The sequence below is a fragment of the Eucalyptus grandis genome, chromosome 10 (genome assembly GCF_016545825.1).
Source record: "Eucalyptus grandis isolate ANBG69807.140 chromosome 10, ASM1654582v1, whole genome shotgun sequence".
Taxonomy (NCBI): Eukaryota; Viridiplantae; Streptophyta; class Magnoliopsida; order Myrtales; family Myrtaceae; genus Eucalyptus; species Eucalyptus grandis.
Window position 1 is genome coordinate 37,360,317 of NC_052621.1, and position 10,633 is coordinate 37,370,949.

Below are 10,633 nucleotides of genomic sequence, written 5' to 3' on the forward strand. Positions count from 1 at the left end.
GCCTCATCGCGCGTCGCCATAGGCCCGAGTCTCGCTCGCCTCAGCGTTGTCGTTGCCGTGAACTCATCGGCTCGCTAATCTGGTGAGTTTACTTGCTAAACCTTACTTAGGAGGTTAATTATGCTTATGAGAGGTTTAGATTAGTCTAAGTGAGATTAGTGTATTTATTTAGCTTGGTTAGTTAATTAGATTAATTAGATAGGTTAATTAGGTGGTTAGTTAGTTCAATTAAGTAGTTTAATTAGATTAGATGTAGCTAGGTTGGTTACATTGATTTAATTAGTTCAATCAGGTGGTTAGATTAGCTTAGGTAGATTAATTAGTGGTTTTATTTAATTATTTTGTAACTTATTTAATTATTTATTTATTTTCAAAAATTATATTGGGATAGCTTGTTGTCAGAATTTTGTGCTGATTGTCGTTGTATGATTAGTTTGTGCAATTGATTGTTAAATTGTGCAATTGAATGATGATTGTTGATTTTGAGTTATTATTCCAAAATTATGGATTTTTGGTATTAATTAGAAAAATACCGGGTGTGGTTTTTGACGCCAAAAATGTTTTTAAATACTATATCAAATTGTGGGATTTTTAAATGGGAGAATATTACTTTTTATGGTTAAATCGACCGTATGCCCACACACGATTATTTTACTAGGTGTTTTTAATTTGAAGAAAATATGCCAAGTACATTATTTAAATTAAGATATTTGAGTACAAAGTACGATATCCTTGACCGGGATTGGATATGCATGGAATCGTTATTGGAACCCGTCACGAGCTTTTATGCTGGACAATGCTCCTTTGGGAATGTCCCACGTCAACGGATGCTGGTCGCAATGGAGACTGGGTCGATGCTCCTTCGGGAATGCCGTCTAGATATAGACGTTGCCATGCTCGATGGTGCGAGACAATGCCCGGCTATGCCAGAAGACCGCTAACTATTGAGTCGGCCGTGGCCATTGGATCGTAACTAATTAAAACGCTTGAATGAGTGATTTGACCGCGCCTGATTATGGGACAAAATTGTATGGCATGGAATGGGACGTGTCATAACGATTTGGCCTTATAATCGGGACCCCTGTATTTGATTGATTTGAAAGTGAGGCGTTCCAATTGTTGAGTGCATTTACTGCATATATATGTTATATGAGCTTTACTAACGTGCTAGAAGGTGCAGAGGCGAGGTAAGTCTCATCTGATATGTAATTAGGCTGCCTCTAGGCGTATTACCTTCCTAATTGGGGTTTAGGGCGTGAACTTGCTGAGACATTGTCTCACCTCGTCGTGGTTTACAATTTTTACAAGTCCCTAGATGGAAGTTCGTCCGGTTCGTTTTGGGCAGCCGCAGGAGTATAGCGAGTAAAATACCGTCTTCCCTGTCCTTGGGAATCCTTGGACTCATGAGCTCGTCGTGACCATGATATTGGTTGATGAGGGCCTACTTCGGTGGTATCTCATCGATTTAAGGCGTGATTTCGTCACGGGTCTAACGGGGAATGGGAAGGTCCTGTGGATGGTTTCGACGGACCCGCCGTCGAGGGTGAGGGTGAGGAGGTACTCGACCCTATCGCGCACGCCGATATTATTGCAAATATCAAGGTGAACCAGTTGCCTAGGATGAGCAGGAGCCCGAAGTTGAGGAAGTAGCTGACCCGCTAGACATCGACATTTCTGACGGTGTCATAGTGGACCTAGATCCCAAGTAGGAGGGTTCGGGGTAGGGTTAGCTAGGTAGTCCTTTTTGGGGCCTTGACTTTTGTATATAATTTTGCAGGCTGACCTGGATGCTTATAAAAGTGTGGTTTGTTTTATATGGTTGTCATGCTTTTCTATCCCATGTTGATTGTTGTTTGGGGATTGTTTATTTGCTTCCGCATGTGCATGAATCGTTTGGGACAGCGACTTGTCCTGAGAACGTCGCAATTTGATCGACTATCGAGGGATGTGCGCGCGCTCGAGATTCAAGGCGTGATAGGAGGTGTAATTTCTGCTTATATAGTCTTTTTAATTTTTAACATTATGAGTAGGGGGCTCGAGGAGAATGACTGCCATCCATAGGTATATAGCCATTCGCATGTGTATCACCACGATGAAAATCTTTCTGTCCTTGTGCTGCAACAATCCATGCCTCGGAGCAAGTCGAGAAACAGGGAGAGAACTTGCTGGAGTAGGGCAAGATCGGAACCCATGGAACGGCCAGTGAAAGAAAAGATAATAAAAAGGAAAAAGAAAAATTTGCAAAATTATGGAAAAAATTGTAAAAATTACTCACGTCAGCGCAACCGTTAGTGCTGGCCACTTCACATAAATGGTCAATAGTTGGATTTCTAGCTGGCCACTTCACATAAATGGTCAATAGTTGGATCTCTATATTAATGATTTCTAACCGAAATTAGATGAAAAGATTATACTGAAAAATCGTTAAAAGATTTATGATTAAACTTTTTTGATCTTCCCATGAACTCAGCACACACGACGATACGTTGATGGGGAAGATCAAACAAGTTTATTATTTTATTGAAATTCAAGCAAACTCAAACATAACCATCAAAGATGGTTGCGGAGTACTAGGACCATTATATTTATGCTTTATCTTTTTGTTTTCTTTTTCTTTGATCCTCGTGTAATGGGCAATATGCATGTATGAAATCCGTATTGCGATCGTGAAAAATTAAAATTTTAGATAAGATGGCACATGTCACGAGATTAGTAATGTGTCATCAGATTAGTAATCTTTAAATGTGGGTTCCATCCATCTGTAGTAAACTAAAAGAATATCCTTAATATATATTTCAAAGTAAATTAATGGAGCGAAGACCACATAATTGAGATCGAGAAATAAGACTATCAACTCATTAAAGGATTCAAGAGAATCTGTTTTAGAACTTCAAAGCAGAAAATCCATGCGTAGAATTCCCGCATTACTCGCTAATTCCTAGCATTGAAATACTCTTGCGTAATCTAACTTGCACAGAGGCTTTCAAATACATTAATAGAAAATCCATGCATAAATTCTTAATTCTTACATTACATGGTACTTGCTAGAATCGAAATATTCCCCGTAATTTTAACTTAGACAGAGGCTTTCAAATACATTAAATAGAAAAACCAGGAAAGTGCTTTGCAAAGTAGATGGTCCGCTGTCACCTGTCTCTGATCATTGGGAAGACCATTCGCTCTTTATAAATTGGCTGTGAGCTTCAATCATTCAAATTAGTCGTGTACTGCGATAAACATTACAATAAAGAAAAGATATTTATATTAGCATTTTTAGAAATTCACAGGACACTAATACACATGAGAAACATTTAGGTACTCTTGTAGTGTAATCCTTATCCATCTAGCCAAGCCAATCATCATATATGCCTCATGTTATGAATTTCCTTATGTTGAAAAGATGACACCTTCTCATGTGGCAATTGGGTGGCAGACGAGAATATCGTCTTTCGAGAGCACCTACAAATATATCTTGTTATACTAGTTTTAAAGAAGGAAAGCACTCACTCGGATGAGGGCCAGGGCCTCCGGGGTTCCCTCTTGCTCTACCTACAACAACCATCATTCACTTAATTTTACTTAGACTCATCCACAAACTCGTTATGCTACCAAAAATACCAGTTGCCAAATCGCCTTTTATGATTCAGTATTTCGAAAGAGTGAAACATACCTCAAATGACAACAATTCAGATATCTCAATTCCATCAAGAACAAACTACCGAGCTAAACTCACGTATACATTACTCACCACATAAATGATATATATAAATATATATACCAAAAAAAAAAAAAAGCTTAGAAGTTAGAAGAAATAACTAGAGAGGAAGACTGACCCAGGGCGGCCATGATAATGAAAATCAAGAGGAAGCACAAAATTTTGATAAGAGAGGAGGAGGAGGAGGAGGAGGAGGGAGGAGAAAGCGGTTTTGCCATTGCTTTGAGTTATTTCAAGCGCCTTCCTATTTTTTCATGTCTATCTATATATAAGCACCACAAGATCATTAGTCATAACATTGTATGAACACCACCAACAATCATTGTTCTCAATTACTTGTGACGCAACACCCGTGACTCTGGCCTCTGGCTTTTGAACGGGTCAACCCCTGAATGCGAGAGAGACTGGCTCAATGAGTGAATCCCCCCAAGTCCTCTCACATCAATGTCGTCCCGTTCAAACTCGTGCGCCCCCTTGTCCGACCAAAAGTAAAAACCGGGCCCCTTTCTCCAACTACTTCCAAAATATTGATTACATGTATCACGAAAAAGTCGAGAAATCGAAAACGAACCCCCATTTCCCCCAATTTGATGGCGTGTCCAATTTTCGACCCCCCATCGGCCGTCGTCTCTGTTGCCGCCTTCGATTCCATCGTATATGCTGATGCCGTGGTTTCTACCATCATCTTCATTGCCTTTGCCGTATCTATCCTTCTGCATCCCTCGTACTTCACCCCGATGCCACGGAACCCCAATCCGACCATGACGCAAGCATATGCAATTTTTTACGATATCGACCCACGCCCGTGTTGGTTTCTTTAGTAGAAGCCTATTGTACGGGCTGGCTCCGTTTCTTAAGATATCCAAGCCTAATATTTGGATAAGCTCTCCTGTTCACCTTGACTAGGGCCTCACTCGTTCATTAAGTTCGTTCATGTGAAATCATGACTGCTTCCATTTTCTTCCCACTTGCCTTTCTCTTTTGTTAAATTCCAAACATCTAAGGCTTCGCGCGTGGTCAATTTGGTGAGGAAGATTAGCACTGATTTGCGCAATTAGTGTTAATTTATAGAAGGAACTATAGTAAGCACGTTAGTGGCTGGCCATGTGTTTCAGCGCGCAGCTGAATATGGTTAAGACCTATAAATGCAAAAACGTGTATCCAGCAAAAACCTAGTGCTTTGCCAATTAGTCCTTGTTGCTTTCAAGCCACTCAAGTTTATAGGTTTTATGAAAGTCAATTTTCCATCTCCCACTAGAAGAGAAAACTACCATATATATTTTCATTTTTTTCATGAAAAAAAAAGAAGGAATTTCATCCAATTTTTGAAAATGTGATTGGAATTCATCCTCCATTTCCTGTATAAAATAAGTTTAATGAATATCATTTGATGAGATCTAATGGAAGAATGTGTAAAATCTTCACTTACTGGAATAACTTATCAATTAGATCCCCTTTCAAATCAGTTGCTCGTCATTTATACTCATATCTCAACCAATACCGAATCACCGATGCTATCGAATTTTCCTTTTTCAATGCTACTAAAGATTTGAAGTTCATTTGGTCGATAGTGCATATAAATTTTATTTTACTCTTAGATATTTCTCCTTTCTTTTTTTTTTTCTTTTTTTTTTTTTTTTTTTCACTAGTGATTTAGGAACTTACCAACTAATAGAGAAAACAGATACAAAGCTGAAAATTCACAAGTGTGCATGCTAAGTCAAATTCTAATTTCAACAAGAAATTATGACATTTTACCTTTTATTTCTGAATATTGTTGAAACCTATCTTTGCTAAAAAATTTAAGCTTATGAGTGATAAGTCAACAATGATATATTAATTTTTGGAAATATGACAGTTAAGATGAAGAGGTTAGTGTTGGTAGTTGTTTGTAAAACAAACTAAGAAGTTCTTGGTCTCATACTGAAAAGATATGAGTGATGGCTACAAATTAAGAGATTACCTGTTCCATATCGATAAGGTATGAGTGACAGTTATTTTTTCCAATGATTATTTTTGTATTATTTATCATTATTATTTATTATTATTATTATTATTTTATTATTATTATTATTATTATTATTATTATTATTATTATTATTATTATTATTATTATTATTATTATTATTATTATTATTATTATTATTATTATTATTATTATTATTATTATTATTATTATTATTATTATTATTATTATTATTATTATTATTATTATTATTAACTTTGCCTAATAGTTATTAGGTGCTCTTACAACCTTTGGAAGGTTCTTTTCATTCAGACATAACTTCTTAACCTTTGAAGGGTTGTATCCATTCAAACATATTTATTCCCTAATATGTATTCAACATTTTTGTTTACTATTTTTCACTCTTCCATTTTTCGTTTCTCTCAAAAAAAAAGATATACGGCCTTCTTTTCAATTGTTTCCCTTTTAAAAGTTCTTGGAAAAATACTATAATTGCTATATGGTATTCTTGCTTGAGAATTTATTGTATCTTGAAGGATTTTTGCTAGTAACCATTAGCAATATCATGGAGCAAATAATTCTTTAAAGATAGTGTATTCATTCCTCAAAATCATATTCTATTCTTCTCGATCAATTTTTTCCCAACAATTTTAAGGAATTATGTATGCGACAATGGAGTTAAAATCAATCAAAGTTATCAATCAATACATGGTGAGATTGGACTAGTTTGATGGGGACGAATTTGCTCATTGGAGGGACAAGATGATGTTTCTTCTCACTATTTTGAAGATTTCCTACATACTGATCCCAATTTGACGCCTATAGGACATCCGAAAGGAGGACGGCTAAGCGTAGAAGACACTAAAAGGGCCAACAAAGAATAGAAAAAACGTGAATATGATGAATTGCATTGTCGTGGGCACATTCCGAACACACCATATGATCGTCTATAAGACTTATTCACTAAGATGAAGTCTCTGGAGACATAGGGAATGTACTTCAATTCAAAAACTAAGCGGAGGAGCAAGATATCAATAATTATTCGATTGTAAAGCATTTTGATTTTAAATTTATTGATACAAAACCCTTGTTGGAGTAATTCCATGAATTGTATGTGCTTGTCAACAAAATACATTCCCTCAAGATTGACATTCCAGAATTCTTTCAAGTAGGAGTGATTATTGCAAAATCGTCTCCAAATTGACAAGATTATGGAAAAAGGTTGCCGGGTCTAGGCGAGGCTTGATCTCGTTGTCGCTGGGCGTTATACCAAAAAATTTGTGTATCACTGGGTGGGTTATGGACCAAAAGCACTCACATGAAATTTATGGTTCACTTGCCTGTCGCCTGAAAATCAGGCTCTCAAGCTACTCCACCACCAATCATGGAGGATGTGAACTATCGCTATTGAATCAACTTGTGCACATTCAGATGTTGATGTGTTACTTCAATTTGGCACCCCGCCCACACCCTTGAACTAAGCGTGCGCGATATGATAATGCGGAAGACCAAAAGCTCTTCTTGTATAATTGGAATTCAACCAATCTCACTCACAACCCACGCAAAGAGAGTTTTGAGGACTATTAAGACCATTGTATTTCTATGGGTTCTTTGTTCTTTGATCCACGTCTAGTGGACAATTTTAACGTATAATACACATATTTCTGTTGTGAAAAATCACAAATTTCAAATGAGATGGCCCATGTCGTAAGAATAGTAATGTTTAAACACGGGTTCCATCCGTCCGTACTAAACCAAAGGACATCCTTAATATAATTTCCAAGTGAATCAATGGAGTGAAAGCCACGTGCTTGAGATCGAGAAATAAGCATATCAACTCATCAAAGATTCAAAAGAATCTGTTCTAGAACTTCAAAGCTGAAAAATCCGCGAATAGATCAATGTAGAGATCTTTATATTCTTGCAGTTACACGCTACTTCCAAGCATCAAAATGTCCTCCATAATCTTAATTTAGACCGAGGCTTTCTTATACATTGATGGATAACTAAATATAAAGGGGTTTGCAATTCATATGATCCGCTATTATGCGTCTCTAAGCCTTGTGAGGACATTTTATTCTTTATAAATTGGCTGTGAGCTTCCATCGTCATTCAAGTTACGGACGTCCTATAATAAACATCATGTTAAAGCAAATATGTTTATGTTAGCATTTTTAGAGATTCATCGTACATTAATACACACAAGAAACATTTAGGTACTTTCATAGCGTAATTTTAATCCATTTAAGTTAATCACCACATATGCCTAACGTTATGAATTTCCTCATTTTGATATAACTTTTGATGTGGTTATTGATTTGAAGGGACAAGAATGTCATCTTCCGAGAGTAACCATAAATATCTCTTGACATACTCGTTGTGAAAGGAAGGAAGTACTTGCTACATCCCTGGCTCTTGTTTAGGTCATGTGGTTTGCTATCAATTTTTTTTTTTTTTTGGTCACCGTTTCACTAGCACTTGCATCATCCATAATTTGCTAAATTTTACTTAAATCCATTCACAAACTCGTCAATGCTATTAAAGTGCCAATTACCAAATCAGCCTTTGGGATTTGATATTTCGAAAAAGTGAAACATAATTCAAATCGCAATGATTTAGATATTTGAACAACTACCGAATTGAACTCACATACACAAGATACACAAGATAAATCATACAACTAATGTTTGACTACACATCTATCTATGACTTGTATGTATATCCAAGGCAACGAGCCTAGGAGCAAGAAGAAATAACTAGAGAGGAAGATTGACCACCGCATTGGGGGCTACTCAACTCGTGCGAGCAGGTGAAGGGTCATGAAAATCAAGAGAAAGCATAACATTCTGATAAGAGAGGAGTAGGAGGAGGGAGAAAGCAGTTTTGCCATTGCTTTGAGTTATTTCGAGCGCTTTCCTATTTTTGCATGTCTATGTATATATAACCACCGCAAGAATCATTAGTCCGTATGAACAACAACGTCGTATTGAATTAACTTGGGACGCAACGCCTGTGACTCTGGGCCTCTCTGGCTTTTCAATAGGTCAACAGCTAAATGCGACAGAGACGGGCTGAAAGAGTGAACCCCGCCAAGTGCTCTCGCGTCAATCTCATCCCGTTCAACCTCGGGCCACGTTCACGAAGCACTCCCAAAACACTATTAATTTGATCTTATATAACAAAAGAACGTCCTTCTTTTTCTTTTTTTCCCAAAATATTGATTATATATATCATAGAAGAAAAAAAGAAGCCAAGATCTAGTGATATGAAAAAAAAAAAAAAAAAAAAAAAGAACCGTGCAAATTGAAAATTTCGAGTCGGACTTCCTTACGTTTCGGGTAATAAGTAAAACAATGGGTTTCTGACAGTTCAGTTCGGTCACAAAGTCAATCCGAAACACCAAATTAAACAAAAGAATGATGGTGCAATTTGCACCACGTATTTTGCCGAGGACTTTGGATGAATTGCTTGTCCGGTCCAGTAGGATATCAAGAAGCAGTGAAAAAGACATTGGCTACTAGAGGCCGTCACATCTAACTTTTGCTATTACTCTGTAATACTCTCCTTTGCTCCCGCTACTCTAATTCAATTTCTTCTCTCAATGGAAATGAAAGAAATAAATGAACAAAGCATAGAAAACATAAAACAAAAAATCTCAGGTTGGTCGCAACTTCAAAGTGCCAAATGAAACTATTTTTATTGATGAAGAAGAAGAAATAAACTCCTTTCACCTTTTTGATTTCAATCACACCAACGAACTCAGAAAAGACAAAAAAAAAAAAATCTTCCCTTCTCAATCTACAAACTCTGAAATTGTATTCTAATAGACTTGTATGATCTCAGAATTTACATAAAGAAAAAAAATCATATGTATTTCCCCAGGCTTGAATAGCTCTACAAAAAATTAGAAAAGAATAGCAAAAAATAATGAAAGAAAACGAACGCTAGCCAATAATTTCCTCGAGTCCAGAGAGAGAGAGAGAGAGAGAGAGAGAGAGAGAGAGAGAGAGAGAGAGAGAGAGATAATTAAATGAAAGAGTGATGGTGCAATCTACACCACATATTTTGTCGAAAACCTTGGATGACTTGCTTGTCTGGTCCAGTAGGATATCAAGAAGAATCCCCCTCGGTGAAAAAGACATTAGCTACTTGAGGAAATGAAAGAAATAAATGAACCACAGAAAACATAAAACAAAAAATTTCAAGTTGGATGACTTGCTTGTCTGGTCCAGTGAGGCTGTTTAACTTTTGCTATTAGTTTGCACTACTCTATTTTGCTCGCGCTACTCTCTTTCAATTTCTTCTTTCAATGGAAATGAAAGAAATAAATGAACGAAGCACAGAAAACATAAAACAAAAAATTTCAAGTTGGTCGCCACTTCAGAGTGCCAAATGAAACTATTCTTATTGACGAAGAAGAAGAAATAAACTCCCCTCACCTTTTCTATTTCAATCACGCCAACGAACTCAAAAAAGACAAAAAAAACAGCTTCTTCCCTTCTCAATTTCTCAACTCAGAAATTGTATTCTAATAGACTTGTATAATCTCAGAATTTACATAAAGAAAGAAAAATCATATGTATTTCCCCTGGCTTGAATAGCTCGACAAAAAATCAGAAAAGAATAGCAAAAATTAATGGAAGAAAATGAACGCTAGCCAATAATTTCCTCGAGCCAAGACTAAGAGAGAGAGAATTAAATGAAAGAGTGATGGTACAATCTGCACCACATATTTTGCTGAAGACCTTGGATGACTTGCTTGTCTGGTCCAGTATGATATCAAGAAGGATCCCCTCAGTGAAAAAGACATTGGCTACTTGAGGCCGCCACGTCTGACTTTTGCTATTACTTTGCACTGCTCTACTCTGCTCCCATTACTCTCTTGCCGGCTTGTCCAATTTTTGACCCTCCATCTGCCGTTGTCTCCAATCGTCGCCTTTGATCCTGTCGAA

General features: G+C 36.8%; 1 long non-coding RNA gene across 1 annotated transcript; it reads right to left on the reverse strand.

Moving 5' to 3' along the window:
• Positions 1 to 2,855: 2,855 nt before the first annotated feature.
• On the reverse strand, positions 2,856 to 4,180 carry LOC104431208. The gene is made up of 2 exons (XR_001983602.2): positions 3,508 to 4,180; positions 2,856 to 3,227 (listed from the first exon to the last, which is right to left on the reverse strand). It is a non-coding gene; the product is annotated as an uncharacterized LOC104431208 (long non-coding RNA).
• Positions 4,181 to 10,633: the final 6,453 nt, after the last annotated feature.